This window comes from Equus caballus, chromosome 29 (genome assembly GCF_041296265.1).
Source record: "Equus caballus isolate H_3958 breed thoroughbred chromosome 29, TB-T2T, whole genome shotgun sequence".
NCBI lineage: Eukaryota > Metazoa > Chordata > Mammalia > Perissodactyla > Equidae > Equus > Equus caballus.
In genome coordinates, this window is record NC_091712.1 from 27,639,541 (window position 1) to 27,667,480 (window position 27,940).

Below are 27,940 nucleotides of genomic sequence, written 5' to 3' on the forward strand. Positions count from 1 at the left end.
AATAAATACAGCATTATGTTTAGGTTAGCCCCAAATAATTAATATCTCAGGGTCCAATATGGTGTTTTCTTGATGAATTCACGAGAAAAACTTATCTCTGAAGCTTATAATCAAATCAGTGGAATAGAGGTATTGAGTGGAATGGCATCCAGAAAATCAAGCAAGATGTTCCAACAGCTTTAGAGCGTACAACTGTGGAATACCTAATTTACAGATTTTTTTAAAATATAGGCTAAAGAAAAGAAGAGAAATGTTTGAAGAGGAGATGCAAAAGAGCTACACATTCATAGTTTCATGCTTTTCGGGGACTAACATTAACAAATATGGCTGACGCCTTGTTCTGCTGATGGAGACACAGATCGATCAAGTGGTTTTTCCTCTGTTGAATTACAGAGAGAAAGTGGAACTACATATCAGTTAGTCTAAGATTACCTTTACAAAACAACTAACAGTATATAGATAGATCTTTCAACAGCCTTTCCAAAACAACAACAGCAACAAAGCTTTACACTCAGAGAGTCATGTAACTTCTGCATTGAAGAGATGAGAAATTCACACGTAATTAATGGAGTTTCATATCTGTCTGATTGCTAAAGAAGAGAAGCCTTTTTCAAAGTTGGTCTTTGACCCTCAGTGATGTCTTAGTGAATCAAAGGAATGATTAGTTAAATTAAAGATCAAAATAGAGAGAGTCTGTCTGACACGTAGCAATATAACAGGCATGGATATTGATAAAGTCTGTCTTAATTTACAAACCTAATTCACTTTGTTAATTTTTCCTATTAATCTGCCTCTGGAGTTTATAGAGTCACTCATTAACTACGTCAAGCCCCCAAAAAGTTTTCAACAAATACCATCAAAGAAGGTTGTTGATCACTTTAATCAATAAAATGAGAACCATTTCTTAAATTTTACAACTGCCTTCTAATAAAAAACAGATTTAAATAACATATTCATTGTCATTTTATGTGGTAGGAAAAGAAAATGAGGGTGAATTCTTTTGAAAACCAACCATGGAGCAACCTAATGATGGATTATTGTAGAATATCACTCTAATATACTTGCTCTTATTCCACTTTGCATATAACAGATCAAATATTATCCTCATAATGATCAAAAGTAATCATCTAACTGTGCAATGGAGATTTATTTATTTATTGACTTATCCATCCAGTCATTCATTTATTTTGCAAACATTTGGTGCTCACACAGTGCCACACACTTTGTTAAACACCAGAGATACAGAAGGGAAAATAAAGGGAGCTTATCCTGTGATGGTAATAATTTAATTGAGAGAGTCATAAAAGCAAATTCTAATAAAATTACTATAGAAATTTAAAGCAGAGCAACTTTTAAAAAAGAGATTATATATCAATCCCCCAATTTTTGCTCCACATACATTGTTGCTTTATTTAGTTACTTAATATTGTGATTTTGGTTCTTTGTCAATTGAGAAAGAGAAAAACTTCTCACTTCCCACTCATGCCTCTGCCATCAGGGAAGGATATCTCTTGTATTCATGTGGACATTAAATTCAAGAACCCAAGGTAAGAAACATACAAAAAGTGATTGAGCACAGTAATAATAGTAAAAAATAGACATTAATACAATAATGGTTAAATTATAGAAATTGAAAAAATACTCTTTTCTTATAATTTAACCTTTTACCAAATGATGAATTGATTTCCCATGTATTATGCATATTGATCCTCTATTGCATATTTGTTTTGGCTATGTATTTGTCTTCACACTTTATGACAGTCTTTCCCTTGTGGGTCACATAAGGAAAGGCAATAAGAAATACTAAAAAGATAGAACCACTTCAAGTTGTAGACATATATTAATAAGGGATAAACACTTGGAATTTCAGCTCCATGTGTTTGAGGTGAATGTATAAATTTTCCCCAAATTATTAGCCAATTTTTCCAAAATCAATTGATCTCCACCTCTTTTCTCTTTATCATATTTTGAATTTATTTCTGGAGTTTCTGTATCAGTTCTGATCTCTATTTAGTAAGCCACCGTGTTTTCTTTTTGGAGAAGGTTTGAGTGGACATATTTTCCACATTCCTCGTACTGATAACAACTAAAACTCCTGGACATTTTATATAGTTTTATATAAACAAAAGAAGATTCTGAAAAATGGAGAGAAGAAGGTAGACTAGCCAGGGACCTCAGGACTCAAGGAACCACAGTGGTGAGTTTCCTAAATTTTCTTTTTTTATCGTATTTCCCAAAATGGATATGAAAATCTGGCAACATGGAAATCCAAGGGTGCAGACTGACCTCTCTAGCCAAAGGACAGGAAAGGTGAAATCTAGCAAGAAAGAATACTTAGTTAATAATTGTTCTTCAACAGTCACACATCACAGAAAAGTTACAGTCTGATCCCACCCCCAACAGCACAGGCTGAGTGGAGAGCCTAGACTTCCGCCCACATCAGGCCCCAACAGCCCAAGACCCATCCTCCTAAGACTTTTTCAAATGAAGGAAAACTAAAAGAATTTGTCACCAGTAAACCTACCCTGAACGAATGGCTAAAGGAACTTCTTTAAACAGAAATGAAATGATAAAAAAAGGAATCTTGGAACACCAGGAAGGAAAACATGAGTAAATATGATAAATTTTCCTTATCCTCTTTAACTTTCTAAATTATATGTTAGGGTTGAGGAAAAAATTAAAATACTGTGTAATATGGTTCTAAATGTATGTAAAGGAAATAATTAAGGCATAAATATTATCAATGAGGGAGAGTAAAGATCTAGAAAGGGAAGTAAATTTTCTACACTTGAGTTGAGGTCTTAATATTGTATTTTAATAGGTCACATTTTCATCCTCAATATTTTTTTGTTCTTTAGGTTTTCTCATACATTCGTTCTTCCAAATGAATCTTAGAATAATTTAATGAATAACTGAAATAATTAAGTACTGAATTATTTTACCCTGAGATATAATTTATCTTTTGATTTGTTCAGGTCTCTTTTTATACCACTTACTAAAATTTTATAGTTTTTTTAAATAAATAAGTTACATTTATTATAAAATTTATTTCTAGATATATTGCAATGCATGCTACAATGGTAAATAAGATACTTCTTCATTATTCTGTTCTGACTATTAATAATATAAAGAAATAATCAGATTGTCAGGATAGCAAAGTAGCAATGGCTAGTGGCTTCCTGACCCAATATAAATCCTGAAAAACTACAGAAACTATTGGGAAGGATGGATTTGGGGAAGAGCAAATGGAAAACAAAGAAAGAAGCAGAAACTGACAAACATCTGGAAGTTTAGGTTGTCTTGAACACCACTGTCTGGGGGGCAGGTTGCCCAGTCTGGGGAAGAGAGCAGCTGGAACTAGCCACAAGGGTAGGTGGTAGGAGAGCTCCTGTACAGCCATGTCTTTCTTCTCCCTTGCTTGAACAATGATTTCCAGACTCTACAGAAACCAGTAATTAAATTTAGGGTGCAATATCTGTGAGATATGAAGGCAGTTAAAATCCTTGCTCAAGTGAAGAGGTGATAGTCAACGCTTCCTACTCAAGTTCCCTTCAAATTTTCAGGGACATGAACAATAATCTACAGAGTTTGCCGCCTACACTGATGCTTACTAATATTTAAATATTCAAATGAGAACTCAAACGAGAAGAGACGCTGTCTAGCGGCAACTAATGGAAGCAATCAGTAGTTGTTCTGTGGTACTTGGGTCTTTCTGCCACAAGGCTCACCCTTCACATTTCCTTAAACTCACGTGATGGACACAGGCAAAGGGCTGGCCTTCTACTTTTTCCTAAATTACCAGAGAGAGCAACTCATGTTACTATGGACACATGAGTTGACAGGCCAAAGTAACCAGGCTCTAAAAGGCCAAATAACTATTAAAGGATAACATTAAACTGAACAACATGTAACATCAAAAGCAGAATTTTAAAAACAGATGGAATAAGTTTTAAAAGGCTTCAGGCAAACACATAAGAAGACAAGCAAAGATATAGCAGCGTAAAGAAAACGCTAGAAATCATAAAAGTAACTAAGTAGAAATATTAGGTATAAAAATATAATATGTTGCATAAAGAACAAAATAGGTGTAAAAAAATCAGGCTGGTTACAAGTAAAGAATGAATTAATGAGTGGAAAGATCAGATTCGAAAACCCTCAGAAGAGTCAGCAGGAAAAATGAAGAGTAGAAAATATAAAAGAAAATCTAGAAGATATTTTAAGGATATAAATAGAAAGGCTTATATAAATATGAAAGGAATTCTAGAAAGATTAAAAAACAAAAGGAGAAATGAAAATATTTGAAAAAATAATAAAGATGATGTTTCAGAAGTAAGAAAAGATTGAAAGGGATGACAGAGGACAAATAAGAGAGAAAGACAAATACACTTGTGTACATTATAGTAAAATTTAAGAACATCAAAGAAAAAAATGTTAAAAGCTTCCAGAAAAATAAAAGGTTAAGAACTATATGGATGTCAGACTTCTTCATAGCAACCCTGGATACAAGAAGACGATAAACTAATACCTTGCATGTGTTAAAGAAGTGAGCTTTGAACCTTGAATTTTATATCCAGTGAAATTTTCATTCAAATGTAAGGGGATAGCAAAATTATTATCAGGTATACAAAACCTCAAATTTTGACATAAAAAAGACCCTATCCTAAATACTGGAGAATGTATTAAAATAAGAAAAGAAACCTAAGAGAATGCTGTAAGAGATACAGAGAGTAAGGGTAGTCTTAAAATATAAAAGCTGAGTAAAAAGAATAAAGTTATAACAAATAATCCAGACCTAAAATTATAGAAAATATTAACATTATCAGTTCTTAGAGTAGTGGAAAGGAGCATAGGAGAAAAGAAAAGAGGGAAATAAAATTGTCATGAGAGCATTATAAATTGCTTCTCTAGTTAAGGAGAAGAAATTAATAGGGGTAAATAAACGTAAGAATCGATTTTAAGTTAAAGGTAAAAACCAGAATAAAAACAAAAATCAAATGTAAAATTTGAAAAAATATGAAACAGAATAGCACTAACAAACCTTACCATAAGCAACAAAAATAGAAATAGAAATAGGTCAAAAGCTAATAACTAGAATATAAAAATAACTCCCGAAAGTCAATAGAAAAAACAGAAAAAATGAGTAAGAGATATTCACAAACAATTTACATAAGAAACTTAAAAGATCAAAAAGCATGTAAGGAGATGCTCAGACTTGTTGGCAATCGGGCAATGGGAAGATGGACAGGTAAAATGTGATCAGCACACCCCACAGAGCCTTTGCAGCAGTAGGAAACAATCAACTGGATATATACAACGAAATAAAGATGCATGTTTGAGACATGGATTGGGGAAAAGTAATGAACAGAATGAAAGTTATGACACACTCAAAACAACAGTACATTTATTTTGAAATACATACATTAAGTAAATTAAAATAGATAAAACTATCAATTATTATATAATTATATTGCTCTTGGCTAATGTACTGGACTGTAAATAGTTTTACCAATTTTTCAATTTCTGCTACTGGGATTTCTAATTAGACAATCATATTGTCTTCTTATTACATGGGTTTTATTTGTTCCTTGCTAATATTTATCCTTCTCTCTTTTTGTTTTACATTCCCTTGAACTTCCAGAACCATGCTAAACTGTGGACATAATAGTGGTTGTTTCATGTAACTTTTAAAAGAAATAAAAATTACAACAAATATAAACTTAACCTGTGAGCAGGTTACAAGGATAACCTGTGAGAATTTTAGGAAATTTACACCTTGAATACATACTCATGACTTAATCACTCTCCTGGTTTTCCACTTACATAACTATGAGGATAAACAACCAGTGGATTCCAGGAAAAGAGCAGCCTACCAGTGGAACTTGGATGGGTCCTCCCCATGCTGGAGGCTTTGGGCTTGGGAAAGCATTGGATAGACCCTACAGAAGGAGTTTCTATGAATCATTATTCACACTGTGATGTATGAAGTAGATCTATCCTTCCATATGAGATGGTATGGGTTTGATGAGTACAAGGAAACAGCACTCACCTTTCAAGAGGGCTTAGTAGCCTAGATGGACATCAAGATGAACAATCAAAATAACACCCAGGCAACCTCACAGCCAACAGGATGGCTACTATAAAAAAAGTTGTTGAGGAGAATGTGGAGAAGTTGGAACCCCTATGGACTCATGTTGAGATATAAAATGGTACAGACACTGTGGATAACAATATGGTAGCTTCCAAAAAAACTAAAAATATAATTACTATATGAGCCAGCAATTCCACTTCTGAGTATATATCCAAAAGGATTGCAAGCAGAGAGTATAAAAGATATATTTGTACACCCATGTTCATAGCAGCATTATTTGCAATAGCCAGAATGTGGAAGCAACCCAAGTGACTACTGACAGATGAATAGATAAACAAAATGTGGTATATATCTATAATGGAATATTATTCAGCCTTAAAAAGGAAAGACAGGGGCCAGCCCCATGGCCTAGAGGTTAAGTTCCACACACTCCACTTCAGTGGCCCAAGTTCAGTTCTTGGGTGAAGACCTATGCCACTCATTGGCAGCCATGCTGTGGTGGCAACCCACATACAAAAAGAGGAAGATTGGCACAGATGTTAGCTCAGGGTGAATCTTCCTCAACAACAAAAATAGGTGAACCACCAAAGGACAAATACAAATATGAGACATCTGGAGTAGTCAAATTCATAAAGTCAGAAAGTAGAAAGATGGTTGCCAGGGGCTGGAGGAGGAGGAATGGGGAGTTCTTGTTAATAGGTAGTGAGTTTCAGTTATCCAAGATGAAAAGAATTCTTGGAAGGATGATGCTGATGGTTGCACAGTGATGTGAATGTACCAAATGCCACCAAACTGTACACTTAAAATCATTAAGATGATAAATTTTATGTTCTGTGTTTTTCCTGTATTATTTTTTTTTAAAAATTCACATCAAAGACTCCTGTTGAGCTATATTTAAAAGCAGAGAGAAAAGTGTTCTTAAAAAGAAACTAGCAACAATAAAGGGGTAAATTCTCCAAGAAGGTATACAATTCTTTACATGTACGTGCCTAGCAACAGACCATCAAACCACATGAGGCAAAACCTGATAGAACTGCAAGGAGAAAGAGATGAATTCACCATCATGGTTGGAGACTTCAACACGTCCTCTCAGAGGGACAGCTAGAGCAGGCAGAAAACCAGTAAGGACATAGTTGACTCAACACCATCAGCCGACTGGGTATAATCAGCATCTATAGAATACTTCATCCAACAACAGCAGAATACACACTCTTCTCAAGCTCACAGGAAACATTCACCGAGATAGACCACATCTTGGGCCATAAAACACACCTTAACAAATAGAAAAGAATAGAAATCATACAATGTCTGCTCTCGGACCACAGTGGAATTAAACTAGAAATCAATAACAGAAAGATAACTGGAAAATCCCCAAATACATGACGATTAAACAGCATACTTCTTAAACATATACATCAAAGAAGAAATCTCAAGAGAAATTTTAAAATATTTTGAAACTAAATGAAAATGAAAACAAAACTTATCAAAATGTGTACAATACAGTGAAAACAGTTCTTAGAGGGAAATTTATAGCATTGAATGCATATATTACAGAAGAAGAAAGATATAAAATTAATAATCTGTTTCCACCTAGGAAACTCAAACAGAAGAGCAAATTAAGTCCAAAGAAAGCAGCAGGAAAAAAATAAGAATTAGAGCAGAAATCAGTGACATTGAAAATAGGAAATAGAGAAAATCTCTGAAACCAAAAGACGGTTCTTAAAAGGATCAATAAAATTGATAAGCCCTAGCCATGCTTACTAAGCAAAAAGAGAAAATACACAAATAACCAATATCAGAAATAAAAGAAGGGACATCACTCTAGAGGGCATGCAAGTTAAAAAGATAATAAAGGAATATTCTAGGTCTACAAATTTGATAACCTAGATGAACTGGACCAATTCCTTGAATGACACAATCTGCCAAAATTCATACAAAAAGAAAGAAATGATCTGAATAGGCCTATATGGATTAAAGAAATTGAATCAATAATTAATAACCTTCCAAAATTGAAAGTCCAGGCCCAGTTGGGTTCATTGGTGAATTTTACCAAACATTTAAGGAAGAAATTATACCAATTCCCTACAACCTCTTTCAGATGATAGAAGCAAAATGAATAATTCCTAACTCATTCTGTGAGGTCACCATTACTCTAATACCTAAACCAGAAAAAGACATTACAAGAAAAGAAAACTACAGACCAATATCTCTCATAAACATAGATGTAAAAATCCTCAACAAAGTATCAGCAAATGGAATCCAAAAACATAATATAAAAAGAATTATACACCAGAAGCAAGAGGGATTTATCCCAGTATGCAAGGCTGATCCAACATTTGAAAATCACTTAATGTAGTCTGTCACATCAACAAACTAAAAAAAAGAAAAATCATATAATCATGTCAATAGATGCAGAAAAAAGCATTTGCAAAAGCCAACATCCATTCATGATAAAAACTCTAGTAAACTAGGAATAGAGGAGAACTTTCTCATATTGGTAAATACTATCAACAAAAGAAATCTACAGGTAATATCATGTTTAATGGTGAGAAATTGGAAGCTTTCCCACTAAGATTAAATGTAAGGCAAGGATGTCCCCTCTCACCACTCTTTTCAACATCAGGCTGGAAGTCCTTCTTAACGCAATAAGGAAATTTGGACTAATGAAAGCGGAAATCTCTGTACGTTCCTCTCAGTTTTGCTGGAAACCTAAAACTGCTCTGAAAAAATAAAGTCTTCTAAAAACAAGAAACCACCAAAAATCTTAAGAAAGCTTAAGGAGTAATTGGAATAGGTAACTTGAGAACATGAAGGAATGGAGGATATTTTAAAAAAGACGATTTTAGAAAAAAATTAAAACTGAACTAAATTATAGAACTGAGACTTCTGGAAGCCAAATATGTGACATGAAAGATGAAGTGCAGTAATTTTCTCAAAATGCAGTATGTGCAATATCGATGTGCCTCAGGCTGTAATGTCAGACAGCCGGGTCTAAACCTGAGCTCTGCTCCTGTTAGCAGTTATAAAAAGTGGACAGTAAACGTGCTTGTCTCAGAAAGTTGTTAGAGGATTACAAGAAGTAATGTTAAGGGGGCTGGCCTTGTGGTCAAATGGTTAACGTTCCACACACTCCACTTTGTTGGCCAGGGTTTGTGGGCTGGGATCCCGGTCAAGGATCTACTCCACTCATCAGCCATGCTGTGGAGGCATCTCACATACAAAATAGAGGAAGATTGGCTCAGGTGTTAGCTCAGGGCTAATCTTCCTCAAGCGAAAAAAGAGGAGGGTTGGCAATGGATGTTAGCTCAGGGCAAATCTTCCTTACCAAAAAAAAAAAAAACAGAAGCAGAAATAATGCTAACAGAGCACTCACATTAGTTGTCGATATAATAATGTAATAATGTATACTATCATGGGAAATGCAACATCACATTAACTCATAATAACGTTTATTATTAACAAAAGGCAAAAATGCAAAGAACTGGATATTGTGAGTGAAAAGACAACAGATGTGACTAGATTTAGAAAATCCGTATTTAAATATAAGAGTTCCAGAAAGAAGGGAGAAACAGATTGAGGAGGAGTAATAATCAGAAAAAATAATAAAAGAAAATATCTAAAACAAAAGCAACTCAAAATTTTAATATTAAAGCACATCCTGGTGAAATCTCTAAACCCCAAGTTTAACAGAAAATGTCTCACGCTTCCAGAAATAGGAAGTAGTTTACTCATAAAGAATGATATCAGTATCAGGGTCTTCTCGACCAAAACATTAAAGATAGAAAACAGGGGAACAAAATTTTCAGGCTTCTGAGAATAACAAAGCAAAAGTGAAACAAGACAAAGAACAAACAAATAAAAACGATGATCCTAGGACCTGGACCTAAGCCAATACATCATTTCTAGTTAATTACAAAGATATAAGCACAGTATTGTAGTCTTGTCCTTTTGAGGTGCTTGTCATTTCCTCCTGCCATGGAACTCTGTCTAGGACAAATCACACTCAGTTTGCCAAGATTGAGAGCATCTTCAATGTTTAAAGAATCGCTATATTCACTCCAAAATACTCCTCTAGAATACAATTGTCATGACATTGTGGAAAAGTGAAAGTTACAGAGATGGTAAACAGAACAGTGGCGGCAAGCGGCTCAAGGCTGAGAGAACAGAATTGGATAGATAAAGCACAGGCGATTTTTCAGGGCATTGAAGCTTTTCTGTATAATACCATAATGGTAAATGCAAGACACTGAGCATTTGTGGAACTTTACAGCACAGAGTAACCTTAATGTATGCAATTACAAAAAAAAAAAATTTAGGAGGTTGAAAAATCCCAGCAAGGAATGCAAAATGTGACAAAACAATCTAAAGGTATTACAAATGTATGAAACAATCTTACTTAGGAGGTGGAGGAATAAGGTGCTGATCTAAGTGAATTTGGAAATGAGTGGAGTGTGTAAGACTAAAGGCAAAAGGAGCTTCCTATAAGCACTGTGCTCTAGTTGGTAAAGTTGTTTTCCATGAGCGTACAGGTTAACATTTCTAAACCACTATACGTGTATACTACAATTGAACAATTAGTTAGATGCATAAAGGATGCTGGGAGCCAGGTTTTTCACTGTTGGAATGAGAGGTTACAGATAAGAGGAGAAGGCTAGAATAGCTCATGTGATAATGGATTATGGTAGGGGACAGTATAAACTTGTATTTAGATTAATATAGATAAATATGGTTACATATAGAAATATGTATAGTTATGAGTAGATATATGTTAGTATACATACATATATCTCCCAGCTCTGTCAGCTGAGAGACCCTACAAGCAACAAGACCCCATCAGCAAGGAGCACACCTAGTGCCCAGACCTGGTTTCTAATACCATTTCTCAACAAAAGGAACCAGGGATCCTTGGAGAAATGGCCGATCTAGGACTGGCTCAGAAAATAGATAACATGAGCCTGGAGCATCTTACAGCATCAGAAAGTGAGAAAGTGTTTAAATAAATAAATACAATAATGGGGGAATGTCAAAGGGACCCAGGAGCTCCCAATACCCAAAGCCAAAACAACTTGTGCAACAAAATATATAAAGCAGTCCTGGATTATAAGCCACAGTGTAAAATAAATATCAATGAGTCCATACCGATATAAACAAATGGTTGAATAAATAAACAAATGAGAATAGACAAATCTGTCTGCTGAAGAATTCCTAATGATTAATGTAGCTACTCCACCCTGAGGAAGGGACACCATTACTTCTCACTCCTTCAAGGTGGGCTGCATGTAGTGACCTTCTTCCAAAGTTGCCATACGAAAAGGGGGAAAAAGAATAACTTTACAGTGGAGAAATCTGACAAATCTACCTCAGACAGATGACCAAGAGTAACACCACAGTGATATCTCATTTTGATAGTAGGTACCTTTGATATAATATGATAAGAATGGCATTTTACCTTTGTGGTCTTACTCCCCAAAAAACATTACCCCCAGTCTAATCATGAGAAAAACATAAGGTTAAATACTGACCGATGGGCATTTTACAAAATACCTGACAGATACTCCTTAAAACCATCAAGGTCACGAGTAAACAAGGAAAGTCTGAGAAACTCACAAACAAGAGGAGGTGAAGAAGGCAGGACAGAACAATGATATTAGGGAACAGAAAACAATAGAAAAATGATATTGGGGAAAACAGAATAAACCTGACTATATATGGACTTCAGTTGCTAATAATGTACAATATTTCTTCATTAATTGTGACAAATGTGCCATACTAATGTAAGATAATAACAGAGGAAACTGAGGCGTGGGGTATACAGGAACTCTCTGTATTATCTTTGCAATAATTACATAAATCTAAAACTATTCTAAAATTAAACAGATTCACACACAATTTAATAAACCCAATTTTAAAAACACGCTCTCTCTCTATTTCATATATAATTATATCTATATGTATTAATATGCATATTATTTTATGTAACTATCTCTCTATACATCACTTTCTTTTATATAATTCCCATGAGTAACTAGAATTTATCAAATCAAATCTGAGAAGGCCAGAAAAAAATAACTATAAAAACGATTTTCTTTACTTATTTTTAAGAAAATAGAGAGAATATAGATTTCAAATATTCTAATTAAATAAAACTTTTTTGTGTGCGTCTGGTATGTCCATGATCTTTTTTGCTGTCATTTTTTTAAAATTTCATCAATTTAATAAAATTAAAACATTTTTAAATAAACATAATGTTCATACAACATTGAGCACATAAGTGATACATAAAAAGAAGAAATGCCATACAGAAATCATTTTGAACCTAAACAAAACAACAAAAGAAAAATCACTTAATACACCTAATCACCGGCATAGTAGCCTAGTTTTGTCTTCTGCCTCTGGGCTAGACTAAAACATTGAATATTTGAAGCCACATGGATGATTTTACTGGTATTAAAACCTTCCATCATGGTAGTAAAATATTTTTAAAATATCTCTTAAAGAATGGAAAGGAGTAGCTAGAATTTAGAATAATTTCTGTGGCTAGCAGGTAAATATATATAATTCTATAAATAATCTAAAATATTAAGTATTTAAAAAGTTAAATACTAGAGATTTCTTTAAAACTGCAACCATATTAAAATGTTTATAGTTTATATATGGGTTAAGCCTATTTTGAATTTTCAAAAATAGAATGAAATCAAGTACAGACTACTTTAAATTTGCATAAAATTTCTTCCACAGAAATATCTTGCAAACAGCTATTATACTTGGAGTAAAATCTTTAGTCAATGGCCCTTGTGTTTTTGGGAAGTTTTCTGCTCTGAAAGAATAATTTTGGGGGTTAGATCAATATATACTCATTGAGTAGACATGCGTGGTTTTAGATGTACATTCTGTGAAATCACTTTAAACAGACTAACATTTCTTGCTAGGATAATGTTCCTGTAAATCCAAAACATTTATTTCCTGACAATTTTCTCAAAAAGTTTATGCAGTCAACATGGGCCTCTTAGGTGAAGCAGACAGTTTAACACAAAGTATAGAGATCAAGGAAGCTGAAGTTGTATAATTAATTTCTTATAATTACGTTCATTTTTACCATACCAATCTTTCCATTTTCCAGGTTTTCCAACTATAGAATCATACAATCATTTACATTATATAAGATAGAAAGTTTAGTTTCGCTTTCATTCATATAAACACATAAATCTGATATAGATAAACCCATATGCATATATATGTGGTTTTGCCACATCACAGCTGGTGAAAGTCCTTCAAGGATCTTCCTTTGGGATTAGGAGCCACATCTTAACATGGTCTAGAGAAGTTCATGCATTGTTTACCTCTGTTTATAGAGTGGTCGCAAAGTTCCCATGCATGACTCTCATTTGAGCCTTTCCATTTTCCACATAAATGTTAATTTTTTCCTCCATGTTCACATGATCATTTTCTTCCACGTTCATGATTGGAAGTCAAAAAGCAATATCTGACCGCTGTCTCTAGATCTTCAAATACAGTTAGCAGAGCTAAAGAATTTCTCCCCCACAATGGCCCAAAGTGAATTGTCATAAGTTGTTGGGTCTGCACATCAAGGGTGCCACAGCATATCTGATCCATGACCATTCTATCATCCACTGCACGTGTCAACAAGATATTCTTTAACCAGGAAAGCACAACGTGCTGGTCCACTGCCTTGTCGGATAGCTGTTGCATGGACAACCCTATGATAATGGTAGAGTAAATCATGTCTGAATAAGCACGTGTGTGCTCAATTAGCAGGATGACTGACATGCTATTAAATAAAATTTGGCCCTATCAAGTGATCTTATGAAATCAATGTCCATATTATGACATAAGGAGGCGGCTACTTCTCAATTAGCAGATAACACAATCTTCTGCGAAAGGGGTTCAGAGGCCCTCTGTCCAACCTCAATTCCACCAAGCTTTTCATTCCTCCTGCTCTAGCTGTGCTCATTCGTTCTTTCAGTCCTCCAGTGGCCCAACCTCCTTCTCATCTCAGCACATTTATAAGAAATGCTCTTGTTATTTCCCCCTTTCAACCTAGTTAATTCCCACTCATGTTTCAGTGGAAGCATCACTTCCTCACACAGCCTTCATTGATCTCAACTAGGTCATACGTCCCTGCCATAGACTCTGAGAGCACCACCTACTGCTTCTTCACAGCTCTTATCACACTTGTAATCATACACAGTCTTCACTAGTGTGATGACTTGATAAATATTTGTCTCTGCCATTAGAAAAATGGAATAAAATGCTGGGCTAAATCTGATAAATAGTGCCTAGCACAGTGCCTTGCATATAGTAAGGTGCTCAATAAATAATTACAAATGGAAAGCGCATGTCTATGTATACATATTTGTGTGAAGAGGAAATGAAAGTGCATTACATAATTGATATCAAATGTGTACATACTATAAAGACTGGAAGCTTTATTATGTTTATTTATTCATAAAGCACCCAAAATATTTCAATTTCCTTTTCAAACTGTTGGCAGGGGTCAGCATATTGAGAGTTTGGGGGAGAAAGAGAAGACCATATCAGGAACACAATTATTGGAATTATGGAATGAAATATTGAATGATTATCTTTTTCTCTTCAAATGTCACCTTGGACAAGCTTTCCCAGGACCTTTAGGTTCCATTTCCACTCATGCTGCATCACCCTACTTTAACGTTTATAGCATTTTTCATTTCTCATTTTCCAATATCTTGTGTTTTAATTATTTCAATAATTGTTCTCTGTGTGTCTTCCCCACTACAATTTAAAGTCCATGAGGATGAAAGCTTTCTCCATCTTATTCATCTCTGGATCTCTCATGCCTAACACAGAGCTTGGCATAGTATAAGCACTAAAAAAATTTGTTAAACCAATGAATTCATATTTAATTTCAATTTGGTGAATTAAGATGTTGCATGGAATTGTTAGTATTGGCTGAAAATTGGCGCAAAGCTTCCCTAAAAAAATTTCTACTGGATTTCAGATTCTTTCTCTGACATAGGTAAAAACTAATTTTAATGGGTTTAAATTGCATAATTTATTGTAATAAACATTTAAAAACTCATTAAAAGGTGTATTCTCTAAAGATCAAGTTACTACATTCATACAGAGAATTTCCTGAGACATACTATAATTGTTCTAAATCTTAAGTGATACAAAAAGGAGTAAAGATTATCTATAATAAGTAAAGGCTGTGAAGCTGAAGGTTCTGATAAAGTTATATTCAGAATGATTTTCAAATATCTTTACTGTACTCTCTTTATAGAAAAGACTCACTAACCCAATTAAAATTCTCAATCTATGATATTCAAGGTGATTTCCTACTTAGAAGTTGATGGCTGATTTCTTCTGTCTTTCACACTACATTTGGTTCCTAAAGGACAAAAACATTCATATGGTTAAACACAGAAGAGCAATGGGAAAAAATAAAAGTGAGAAGTCCATAGGAAGCATCTGACACGAAGAATAATAAGAGGAGGCAGCAAGGTTTGGAGGAAAATGTCAGTCATGAATGATTATATCTGTCCCTTGGCACACTGCTGTTCGTGAGGGCTGATAACCATTCAATGCAAACAGAAGAATAGTGTTTTATGACAAAATTATTGAACATAACTCAGCTAACTCTTCTTTCTCAAGGGTGGGGAATAATGAGAGAGAAAACAAAACAAATATACGTGTGTGAAACAGCAAATGTGTATGAATGAATGGCAAACTTCAAGCTAAGATCCTTGGACAAATTTTTCTTCCCAAAGGGACACTGGTATACACTGTTTATGAAGTGTGAATAAAAATCTTTCAGTAGAGTATTAAAAGAAATAGTCTCAATACAAAATCCTCTGAAAGCCAATACTGTCTAACAGAAGACACAAAATGAGATGTATAAAGGTGCTACTACTCAGAAAAGGATAGACTAAGTGTGTATAACGGATGGGAGAATTTGCTTCCTCAAATAAATCATTGGATTCACCAAAATAGAAACACTGTTTGCTGTTTGAGACAAGTCAAAAATATGCAAACTTTTACTCTCAAAATATATGAATGAAATAAAAAGATATTTTGAAAAAAGGATTAAAAACCTAAAATATGAGCATAAAGAGGAAAAGACAATACTAGCATGAGAAATTAAGTCAACAACAAAAGAGATAAATCTAGCCATCAATTCACACAGGATAGGAATTGAGTAGGATAAACAATGGTTTATTAACTGAAGATGAGAACCCCAACATGACAAAATAAATTTGTTTATTTTTCTACTTACTCGACCCATGTATTGAGCATCAGGTCTAAGTCAGGCACTCTCTACTTGCTGGTAAAATGTTATGATGATGGAAACAAAATTTAAAATTAAGCTTATTTTATATAAATTCAAAGGAGGCATCTTGAACTTGCTCACTACATTTTAATATTCTTTAATGCAGGTAAGGACAAATAAATGAAACCTGAATAGATATGATTCACATGAATGTTGTATTTTAATTTAAATCAATTGTTATTAGGTGTCTTTCTTGTGCCATTAATTGAATTGATGTCAAGAAGGAAAAAATAAGATCACATATAAATGGGAACAAAAGCACTACATAACATTATCCTTGAGTGTGAGCAAATTCCATTATATTATAGAAAAAAGGTGTAGAAATTTGGTGGAGCTGCAGTGAAATGAAGGGCCTGTGAAATTAGGAAGGTGTAATAAAGGGCGGAATATTTGAATTGGGCTTTGAAAACTAAACAGTTTATCACCAACTGCATGAAGTAAATGAGGACATTCCAAGCAAAGAAAATCACACGATTAAAGTCACTGGGGTATGGAAGTGTTTGAATATTTTGGAAGCCCTGAATAGTCTGATGCGGTTAGAATATCAAAAGTGAGTTAAAGACTTTGAGGAGTCAAGACGAGACATACACACCATTGCATACTATAGAAAATGTCTTTCATTCCATTCTGAGGATTTAAAACTAATCCTACAGCTAATAGGAAGCTACTGGCAATTGCTAAGTAAGAGAGTAAATAGACTAGATCTGCTTTACAAAGATCTGATCTTTAATAGAAAGAGGTGAAGATACTAGGCAGGATGGATTCATGGGAATGAGTCCTGGAGGTATGGAGGAAAGAAATGGAAGCAATTATACAGGTAAGTTGGGGTAGGATAGGGGTCTTCAAGTAGGTATGAAATTTAAGGAGCAAAGGCTGAGGACCTGGGAGTAGACATTGATTTAGAATGAATGGGAGACTTGAGGGGCTCCATTGAAGACCTAGTTGACATTGGATATCATAAATTCATAATGGAACTGATGAATACAAGTACATGGCTTTCTCAGTAGCCCCAAATAAGAACTAGAAATCAGATAGAGATTGTTGAAAATATGGAGGTAAGATGTGCAGGGCAAAAGTCAGAAAATTTGAGGCTACAGCATTTATCAGAAGAAGTCACACACTTGGAGCCCAGGTTCTGGATACAGAGTGACTCCAGATCATAGTTACATCATCAAGTAGTGGTGACTTTGGGTAAGCCACTCAAATTTATTTTGGTCTCTTTTTCTTTAGCTATAACAGGGAGATGACAACAATACTTATTGACAGTCCTTTATTTCAAACCTTTGTGATCAAATATGTTTTTAATTCAGAATTTGTCAAATTTTAGAAAGATACTATGGTACATATACCATAAATTAGGTGTATACCCAGTAAGTTTGTAGTATTGATTTCATAATAAAATAGGTGGATACTTCTGAAGTAAAATATGCAAATATTTCTGTTCAATGGAGAATATAAAGACTACAAATATCCTCATGTCAGTTTGTGTCAGGTTTTGAGGTCAAGTGAGTTAAAAAAATTTTTTTTAATTTTCAGGCTTTTTAGATTTTGAATTTAGAGATAGGGCAGTGTATGGACCTGTAGCACCTGCTACATGAGGCCGTGATGATTAGAAGGGGTAATACATGTAAAGGATTTGAAGAGCGTCTGGCGCATGGGAAGCACTGAGTAGTTCTCTCAATAGGGATGATGGTGCTGATCTTGATGGAGAAGAAGAGGCAGAGACTAGAAGAATAAGGAGAACTTGAGGTCACCACGAGATAGAAAAGAATGTTTAGTAATTTGAGAAATAAAATGACGGAAGGTAGTATTTAGAGATGAGAATTTCAGAGTGAAAGGAATCAGAATTAGAGCAATTTCAGGTGATGATTTTTGAGCAGTTGCCTGGGTTGCAGTTTGAAGAGTAGGGAAAAGAAGAAGTCAGGTAAACATCCTCTTGTGCTTTATAAAGAAGGAATACCTTCGATGAAATCAGCCAAACATGGAACACGCAGTGAAAGCTGGGTAAAACTTTTAGAGATCGTCCCCTCACTCCTAATTGCCAGCATTTCATCTGCTAGTTCTCTCTCCCCACTCCAAGAAGATGCGAAGGTAGTAAGGGAAAGCGATACTGAGTCAAACTATTCTTTATTCTGTCCACAAGGTGGGGACGTTGACCTAGAACAATTGATGCTGGTCAGAGCTTCTAGACAGATGAGGAGAAAGAGGCCAGGTATTCACAGCTCTTGATGGTTCTAGTTTAGGAAATGATTGCATGTAACTTGATATTTGGTCTGCTTGTATATGTATATATGTGTGTGTATATATATTTATACGTAGTATACACATGTATCTTATTGAGATCAACTCCTCCATGGGAAATTCCATGTCTTATTTCTCTGTGCTCCTCCATCAAAGATGTATAGTACAATATGTCCTACACAAAAGAGGCTCAATAAATTATAAAATAATCGAACCTCTTTTGGATTTCATGTGTGTAAATACTATATACAGATTATAATAATATTAACAATAATAGCTATAACTATACTAGGGTCTTAGATACAATCTATATAATGCTAATAACCCTGAAAAGTACCTATTATTCAAAGATTTTACGAATAAGAAAACTGAGGTTCAGAGCTGTTAGGAAACTTGAAGCTGAGAACACATAGCAAGAAATATAAAAAGAGCAGAGACTGAACCCAGATTTGTCTGACTTTAATGCTCACACTGCCGCCCACTACCCAGAATTGAAGAGTTACGCTAACAAGAGGCCATATACAAGACAAGGTTTAAGCCTCTGCTAAGCCAAATGTAATATTTCTCTTTAAAAAGGTAATAACAATACTTGCTCTATAATTTATTATCTAGACATTTTAACTGCTGAAACGCCAGGGTAAGAACTGAAAAATGAAAGTTTGATTTGGGTTAGCCTTTCAATTTATTGTGTGTATAAAAAATATGAGAGCCATACTCATTAAGGTTTAATATCACAAAAGAGCAGTGTGCCTTGAAACCTTGGGCAAGAGCACTGAGACCCAAATGCCCATGAGCAGTGGATTAATTACTCAGCGATAAATGGCAAGAAGTTGACTAAGGACAAGAACACTATATGGAAGGAATAATTATTACATTTATGCATTCACTTCCTTGTTCCAGGACTAAAAATGGAAATACTAGAGCAGAACAAGATAAATCTAAGTGATAAAACTGTTGTTAAGAGAAAAATCATGTGGTAAAAGTTAGGTGAATCCTAGGATTCTGACCTAGATGCCAGCCGTAGACATTCCTCATAAACACATTCATTAGTGAAAAGAAGCTGCAAATACACACACGCACACACAATTGAAAAGAGGAAGGTAATTAGAAAAATATTAGGAGAACATGTTAAAAAGAATTAAGAGGACTTAAAGTTCTAGCCATAGATTTGAGATGCCAAAGTTTCTTCTCGTTTATCAAAGACTGAAAATTCCAAAAGTGCATGTGGGCTTAGCAGGAGAAAAGGTCGTGACCAGTTAGTGATGTCTTCCGTGAAACTCGGATGGGAGGACAGTGCTGCCTTTTGTGAGTACTTCCCGCCCCTTCAACTACATGGTAAGTGATAAATGAGCTAAAATCTCTCACTATTGTCAAATCCGACTCATATATATTTACTTTATTTTGAGCTCAATGCTGTATAATGGAAATAACCCAGCTCTCTACTAACTAGACAGGTTTTTTAACCACTATGAGCCTCATTTCCCCCATCTGAAAAATGAAAATTGTCATGTTTACCTTGCAGCCTTTTGTGAGGATTAAAGATCAACCATTTAAAGCTTCTAACATGATGCCTGGCACATAGAAGACATTAACTTTTACCAAGACATGAACTTTAATTAAGATTGCTAGCAAATTAAAAATAATTTCTAACATATAAATCATAATGGTTTAAACAATATCATCCCCCATCCTATTTTCTTTCTTTTGGGAGAGAGATGAAGAAAAATAAAAGTAAGGAAAAAACCACTTCATTTCTCAAGGATTAAATTAGTGCCCTGGGATTTGGCAGGGATGGAAGACTAACGAATGTGTTGGTACCCTGTGGCTTGAAGAGGACTCTAAGGGCGAACAGTTAGCTTGCAATCATCCTGCTCCATGATGCCCTGGACCACAGAGGTCTCCACGTTAAATCCAGTTGTCCTGTCAAGAAGTAGAGCCAAATATCTGCTGGGGATCTTTTCCCTCTTACATTCCTCTCCAGTTCTAACCCTCTCAGGAGAATGCATGGAGCTCTTTTTATCCAATAGACAGAATAGGCTCAGGGTCGTTCCACTTTGCTCCACTCTAGCAGTTCACTACAGCCCACTAAGACCAATTGCATCCTTCCTCCAATTCCACACTTATCAAGCTTCAGTTAAAAAATATACATGCAGGTATGTATACCCATGCATGTTCATCTGTATACATATGTATACAAATATACACCATACTGCATGTATATACACCCACATGTATACATACTACCATACTGTGCATATATACACACACGTATGTATATCTAACGTAAGCTATTCAATGATACTATTTCTTGACAGTCACCAGAGGCCATTCTCTTTCTGCACAGAGGGGAGTCACTAAGGATTAAGCAAGGAAAGAAGGGAGAAATCACGAACAGCAAAGGAAGACCAAACGGAAGTAAAATCAAACTAAATCGGCAAAACTCTATTATTAAGGCTAAGAGTAAGGAAAAGACTGATTTTTAAAGACTAATAAAAAGGGCTAGGGTTTACTTTACATTGTCATTTAATAGCTGTTTAAGGGCAGGTCACCACTGTCTTGGAAAGCCACTCAGCCAGATAAAAAGATAGCAAAGACATGGACCCCAAACACTTTTTAATGATGTGATTAAATATACAACTACAATATTTAAAAACACAAATCCAAAAACAACTCACATCAACTGTTAGTACGCTTTTTTGGAGAGGGTATCCTATCCTATCCTCTTCCCTTTTATTGCATTTTTCTCCTTATTTCACTCATTGAATCTCTTGACATTCAGTTTTAAAGAGCCTCCCTTTGGTCGGCTAGAGCCCCAGAATTCTCTGGTAGCTGATATTAATCTCTTGCTGGTATCTTCTGCCAAGCAAACTCAGCTCAGAATTTTATCGCTTTTGGACAAAGGCCATTTCAAGACTAAGAGAGCAAGAACTCATGTGGTTTTTAAAGAAAATGTTAATACTTAACACCAAACACAATTGGAGGTGTTTCTGAATACAAAAGTGAGTAGAAGTGAATTGTTCATTTCACAAAACCATTGAATATTTTAATTGTAACATTGAAAATGACTTTAGCTCTGATTTTTGAAATAGTCCATGTAAAGAGACAGATCTCATTATAATATACATTTCTGTGCCGGGGCTGGCCCCGTGGCCGAGTGGTTAAGTTCGCGCGCTCCGCTGCAGGTGGCCCAGTGCTTCGTTGGTTCGAATCCTGGGAGCGGACATGGCACTGCTCATAAGACCACGCTGAGGCAGCGTCCCACATGCCACAATTAGAAGAACCCACAACGAAGAATACACAACTATGTACCGGGGGGCTTTGGGGAGAAAAAGGAAAAAATAAAATCTTTAAAAAAAAAAAATACATTTCTGTGTAGGACCCTCAGTAACATCTCTTTTTGTAGTATTCTTTGCATTGAAATGAGTTAAGATTATGTTAAGGAACAATTGGCATAATTCCAGAAATATGAGCTGGATTTCCAAACTCTTTGTTCTATTCATTGAATTAAATATATACTCTAAACAAATTGTTTTTCTTTTCCTGTTTTATTTTGAAGTGTACACGTTATATCAATCTCTTCTTTGATTGGTTTCATTCATACTTTTACATGTCATCCCTGTTAGATTAATGCCCAACATAAATGATCCATATGACATCACCATCACATTTCATTCTTGTTATATCTGTCAGCCTCTTCCCATGTCACACTGTGTCCATTGTTAGGATGGCTGTCCTTAAGCACATTGAAAATAGACTCCTGCTGCATCCTGGCCTTCATGAACAGCAGAAGGAAGTGCTTCAGGGTGATATGAAGCTGCCAAATAAACAAGTCCCTTTTCAGCTTTGTTAATAGGCTCTGGGCACCATGTGGAGAAGGAACACACGACTTCCTCTCAGGGCCTCAGCCCCTTGATTTCTCCTCTCTTCATTCTTGGCAGTAGGATCGGTTGTCTTATCTCTTTATACACATGATTGCCTGCCATTGGGGTCCCTCAATACTCTGATATTCTTCCATGGACACTCAAAGTACCACCTGTACTATGCTTCTGGCAGGCAGGATGACTCATGGCTTAATGCATTTAGTTTAAACTTTGGCATCATCATTTGCATGGGGTACTCCATCATATGGTGGGTGTTTGTTTTTGGTCATTGTTGCATCAAATTAATTTTAAAGACTGTTATCTGAAAATCATGATCATTTAAGTTAAAATAAACTATCTTAAAGATAGTAGAAACAATTATTACAATATTTCTTCACAGAGTCGTAGTAAATTTCTGTCCCCAAAGAAAAAGATTTAGAGTAAAACAGTAAATAGGATTGCATTTTACTATGGAATAATGAGGGTGTACATTATCTAGATCTGTGCTTTGTTAGAACAATATAAATAACTACAACCTTCCAAAATCTTCTAAGCCAGACTTAGCTGAACCTCATATAGCAATTACTAGGCTTCCGGAAACTTCTTCAATTGGAATGAGCACATTTTTTGGTTGAATCTCTGTCTTTCCGTTCTAAGGGGCTTCTTCAAACCTGACAGCATAACCCAGGCAGCCACGAGTACAGAGAGCATTGCAGAAGCTTGAGAAGCAAAATGGGGGCTTCTCTGCTTAGAGGAAAATTCCTTATGATCACTACGAGCGAGAGCAGAGTCTGTGTGGAATCACCCTAGTAATGATGGAATTGCCCTGAAGTGGGACAGAGTCCACACCAAAACTGTTTCTCCTGGGGAGATAGTTGAAACACAAGAGTGAAGAATGAAAGTGCTATCATTATTCCACACTTTGCACTTCTCATAGACATTTCCAGCCCGATTAGTGAGGCTTCATAAACTTCCCACATTGAAGGCAAAGGAAAACTCAGACGAATAAACTTCAGGAAGGAATTCTAGACAGAAAGTGAAATCTGGCTTAGAAGATTATATAATATAGTAATTATTTTACATTGTTCCAATAAACCAGAGATCCAGGGTATTCTATATCTCATCATTAGGTATAAAAACGCAATTCTAATTTCTTAAACTTCACTCTGTGTCTCTGGAGATAGAAAGCAATTACAGCTCAATGCACAAATATTATGGGGTAATAATTATCGTTGTCATTCTTAAATTCTCTCTAGCATATTCTCATAAACCTTCAGGTTTTATTTCATGCCCTCCAAATACCATAGGTCTTCTGGTTTTATTGTATGTGTTGCTATGTTTATTTTCTGGGGATAGCATTTTTAACATCTAAAAGATATTTATCTTGCTAATACTTTTATTCTTTTTTTTTAAATTCATTTCTCATACATTGATTACTACGTTCTGGTACGAGGGTATTTTATTGATCACAAAATTGCAAAGATATTGCATAGCGGCATTCCATCTCAGGCCTTCACAGTCAATTTTACTAAATATTATTAATGCCAACATGAGGTTAGAAAAGAATAGAAAAGGGGCAGAGCCCACACAGAAGCAGTAAAACTTCTCTAAAGGTTAAAGAAATGGATTTTCCTTTGCAAAATTTCTTCCTGGAAGAAATGCTGTTTTTCTGCACCAGTATCTTTATCTGTCTTCCAGAGGATTTTGTTCATTACTGGCATCATTCACTGTTCTTTGTTGTGTTTTAATTATTTTTTGTTGCATCATCAAAGGCAATTTGCTACAGATGGGTCCAGTCATATGCTCCTTCCATCCTTCTTCTTGGCACAAACACACTAACTTTGGCTCTAGTCTTTGAAATCCCTGTACCTAAGCCAAACTCTCAACGTGTCTTTTAAGTTGAGGGTTTTAACCCTCTCCTGGTCAAAAAAAAAGAAAAAGATTCAATAACAGTCTATCTTTGAAGACTGGACAGGGACACAATGAGTTATCAAAATCTTCTCTATAGACTAATGACAAACCAACACTCTGATAATGGAAAAAACATAAATGATGTTTTTAACCATATTAATTTGACTGGAATATACAGGATATGTTAACTAGAGCAGCAATTAATTGTTACTGCATTTGGTCAAATTTGGAATAATAAAATACGTTTCTTTTTTATACGCTTCAGTGTATAAGGATTTTAAAAATTCTCTGACCCTAGAGTAATTACCCAGGAACACATTAATTATAGGACTTCGATGTCTGTAATGTCTTGTACTTATTTCACCGTGGCCTCCAACCAAGAATTACAAGTGTCCTCGTTTAAGATTGCCTGTCTTGTTCTACAATGACCCCAGGTGAATTAGGTTATTATTTATTATTCCCTATGTGAGTTAGTGAGTTTCTTTACACATCTCCAAAGCCAGCCTTATAATGTCAGTGTTTAGAACCAGAGTGTGTTAGAGAGCCAGGGTTCAAATCTTGGTTCTCATTAGCAAAGTCTCTGGAACATAGAATGTAACAAATTCTAGTTTTAAAACACACACATACATAACGTGTACGTGCACGTGCACACACACACACACACAAACAGAGACATCAGAAACATCTATGGTGACAGGAAAAGATAACAACAGGTATTATTGTTTTGACAGATTTGAAAAGGGAGTCCTTTGAGGCAGTTGACAATAGAGCAAGATCTTTCCCATTAGCTGAGTCTCTGTGCCCCATATATCCTTGGTAAGTTTTATCTTTATGCATTTTTTTTTTTTGAGGAAGATTAGCCCTGAGCTAACATCTGCTGCCAATCCTCCTCTTTTTGCTGAGGAAGACTGGCCCTGAGCTAACATCCATGCCCATCTTCCTCTACTTTATATGTGGGACGCCTACCCCAGCATGGCGTGCCAAGTGGTGCCATGTCCACACCCAGGATCCAAACCAGCAAACCCCAGGCCGCTGAGGATCGGACGTGCGCGCTTAACCGCTGTGCCACTGGGCCAGCCCCTTATCTTTATTTTTGAGAACCCACAATGGACCAGTGGACAAAGCCATTGTGCAATTATAATAGAGGGTACTCAAGTGAGTTATGTGAACAAAATCAAAATGAATGAAAACTCAAAAAAGAAGAGTAGTCTTGATTTTTTTTGCAAATACAATGTATACATCTGATACCAGTCATAAAGATGACTTCACAGCCCTGAACACTTTGTAGTCACTCAAAGGAGGGATGTTGTGAGCATCTGATGATCTCACCATCTTCTTTGCACTACATTTATTGTTTATATCTCCATCATGAAAATTTCTGCAAGGAAAATGTGTGCTTTTATCTTACAATATTGCTATCTACCAAGGAGGGCAAAGAGAGTAAGTGCAGAGAAGATTCTAAGAGATATAATAACAAGGTATTAAAAACAGCATTCTCCCACTCTAGTTGAAACCTGATTAAATGACTTGTAACCCAGACCATGATTCATGGATGAGCATTAGTTGAATATAGGTAGGACTTTAAGTGTAAACTTATTCCTCTGTTCTTCATATTTGATGGAAGGAACAGTGATTTCACAAATAAGATACCATGGAAACAAATAGGTGATTGCTATTCCTTATGAATATAACTTTTATCTTTCCATTTAATAGAGAGCAGCGAAAGTAACACTTTAGTATAAATCTTCTTTTTATTTTTTCCTTTCCTAATAGCCGTCTTGTATTTCGTCCATCAACCCATTAAATAAATATTTTCATGCCTGACTCTAAGCCTGTGAATAAGGAAAGTTCGCTGCCTTCAAGAGCTCAGAGTCTATTGGAAAAGATGGCTATACAATACAATACTATACTACAATTGAAGTGTGAGCAAAATGCAAAGGCTACTTTTTGGGGCTGGAATATTTCAAAGAAGTGGTGGCACTGCATTGGTTTTGAAGACTAAGAGGGATTTTTCCATTTGAAATAAGGAAGATCATTCTAAAAGGACCATGTATAAAACCATGCAAGTGTAAAGGAACATGCATTGTTAAGGGAAATGTAAGTATGAATAGACCAGAGTGGCTGGAGTATAGACCATGTGGGAGCCAGGTGGCAGCGGAGGGAGGTGTGAAAAGAAAGTAATTAGCTGAAGGTTGTACACGTTGAAACTGTTTGAGTTCACTCTCTAGGGTTATAGGAATCCACCAAATGATTTTGAATAATGAAATAAAATGATCACGTATGTGTTTCAGAATCCTACTTTTTGTGGCAGTATAGACAGCATAGATTTACAAGATGAAGTAGATATAGAGCGCTGTCCTAGGTTCTAAGAGAGCTGTGAAGACGGAATGTAGGAAGACCAGTCTTAAGGCTGCTGCGTGATGAGGACCTGAGATAAGATGTTGGCTATAGGAAGGGAGGAAATTATGAAAGGTTTATGGATTAAATTGATAGAAAATCATGATTGATTGACTGTGAAAATTGAAATATACATTTTTTTCTTACATTGGAGGATAAGGAGGTATCTCCTCCATGTGACTCTAAAAGAAACTTTTGATTGAGTTTAATGTATAGAATACGACAAGTTTTCATTTTGTAGTGATTTCAGTAATCAGAAATGTATCTAATGAAGGTCATATGACATTGAAAGTGTAGCTACCATCTTATGGAATTATTCTCAGTCACAGTGAACAACTTGGACATCATGGAGGGCCCTAGAAACAAACATTTGTTACAGTTTGACTACATATCAGGCATCACAGTGGGTGTTGGAGCTTATTCAAAGATGAACGAAAACTTAACTGTAACCTCCAAAAAGCTTATGCTGAAATTCCAAGGAAAACATAAAACATACCTAAAAAAATAGTGGACTAGGTTGAAAAATGTAATCTTTTAATATTTTTTTAGTTTAGAATCCTCTAAACCATGGTTTTAATGTTTGAAAGCAATGAGTCGGGGTAGGGGTGAGGAGGTGGTGTGTATTTTTTCCATCTATCTATATTATCTAGTTTGCTAGGTAGTGGGGTAGTTAGTTAGATATGTCTATATCCTAAGCACAGATATAACGATAACTTATCAGCATAGAGTCATTTATGGAGATCTACGTTATCCTAAGACTTTACATTCTTTGTGATGATAATAATCATATGGGGCCATGAATATAAAGAAAATTGTCAAAACCTTTCTTAGGTGAATCTGTTTGCCTTAAAAGCAATTAATCCTGGGGCTGGCCCCGTGGCTGAGTGGTTAAGTTCGCGAGCTCCGCTGCAGGCGGCCCAGTGTTTCATTGGTTTGAATCCTGGGCGCGGACATGGCACTGCTCATCAAACCACGCTGAGGCGGCGTCCCACATGCCACAACTAGAAGGACCCACAACAAAGAATATACAGCTATGTACCGGGGGGCTTTGGGGAGAAAAAGGAAAAAAATAAAATCTTAAAAAAAAAAAAAAAAAAGCAATTAATCCAGAGGGCA

At 35.4% G+C, this 27,940-nt stretch overlaps 1 protein-coding gene across 1 annotated transcript in view; it reads right to left on the reverse strand.

Moving 5' to 3' along the window:
- The window catches only part of MALRD1 (MAM and LDL receptor class A domain containing 1), a 653,802-nt gene that overhangs the window by 240,724 nt on the left and 385,138 nt on the right, over positions 1-27,940 (reverse strand). The window lies entirely within an intron of this gene.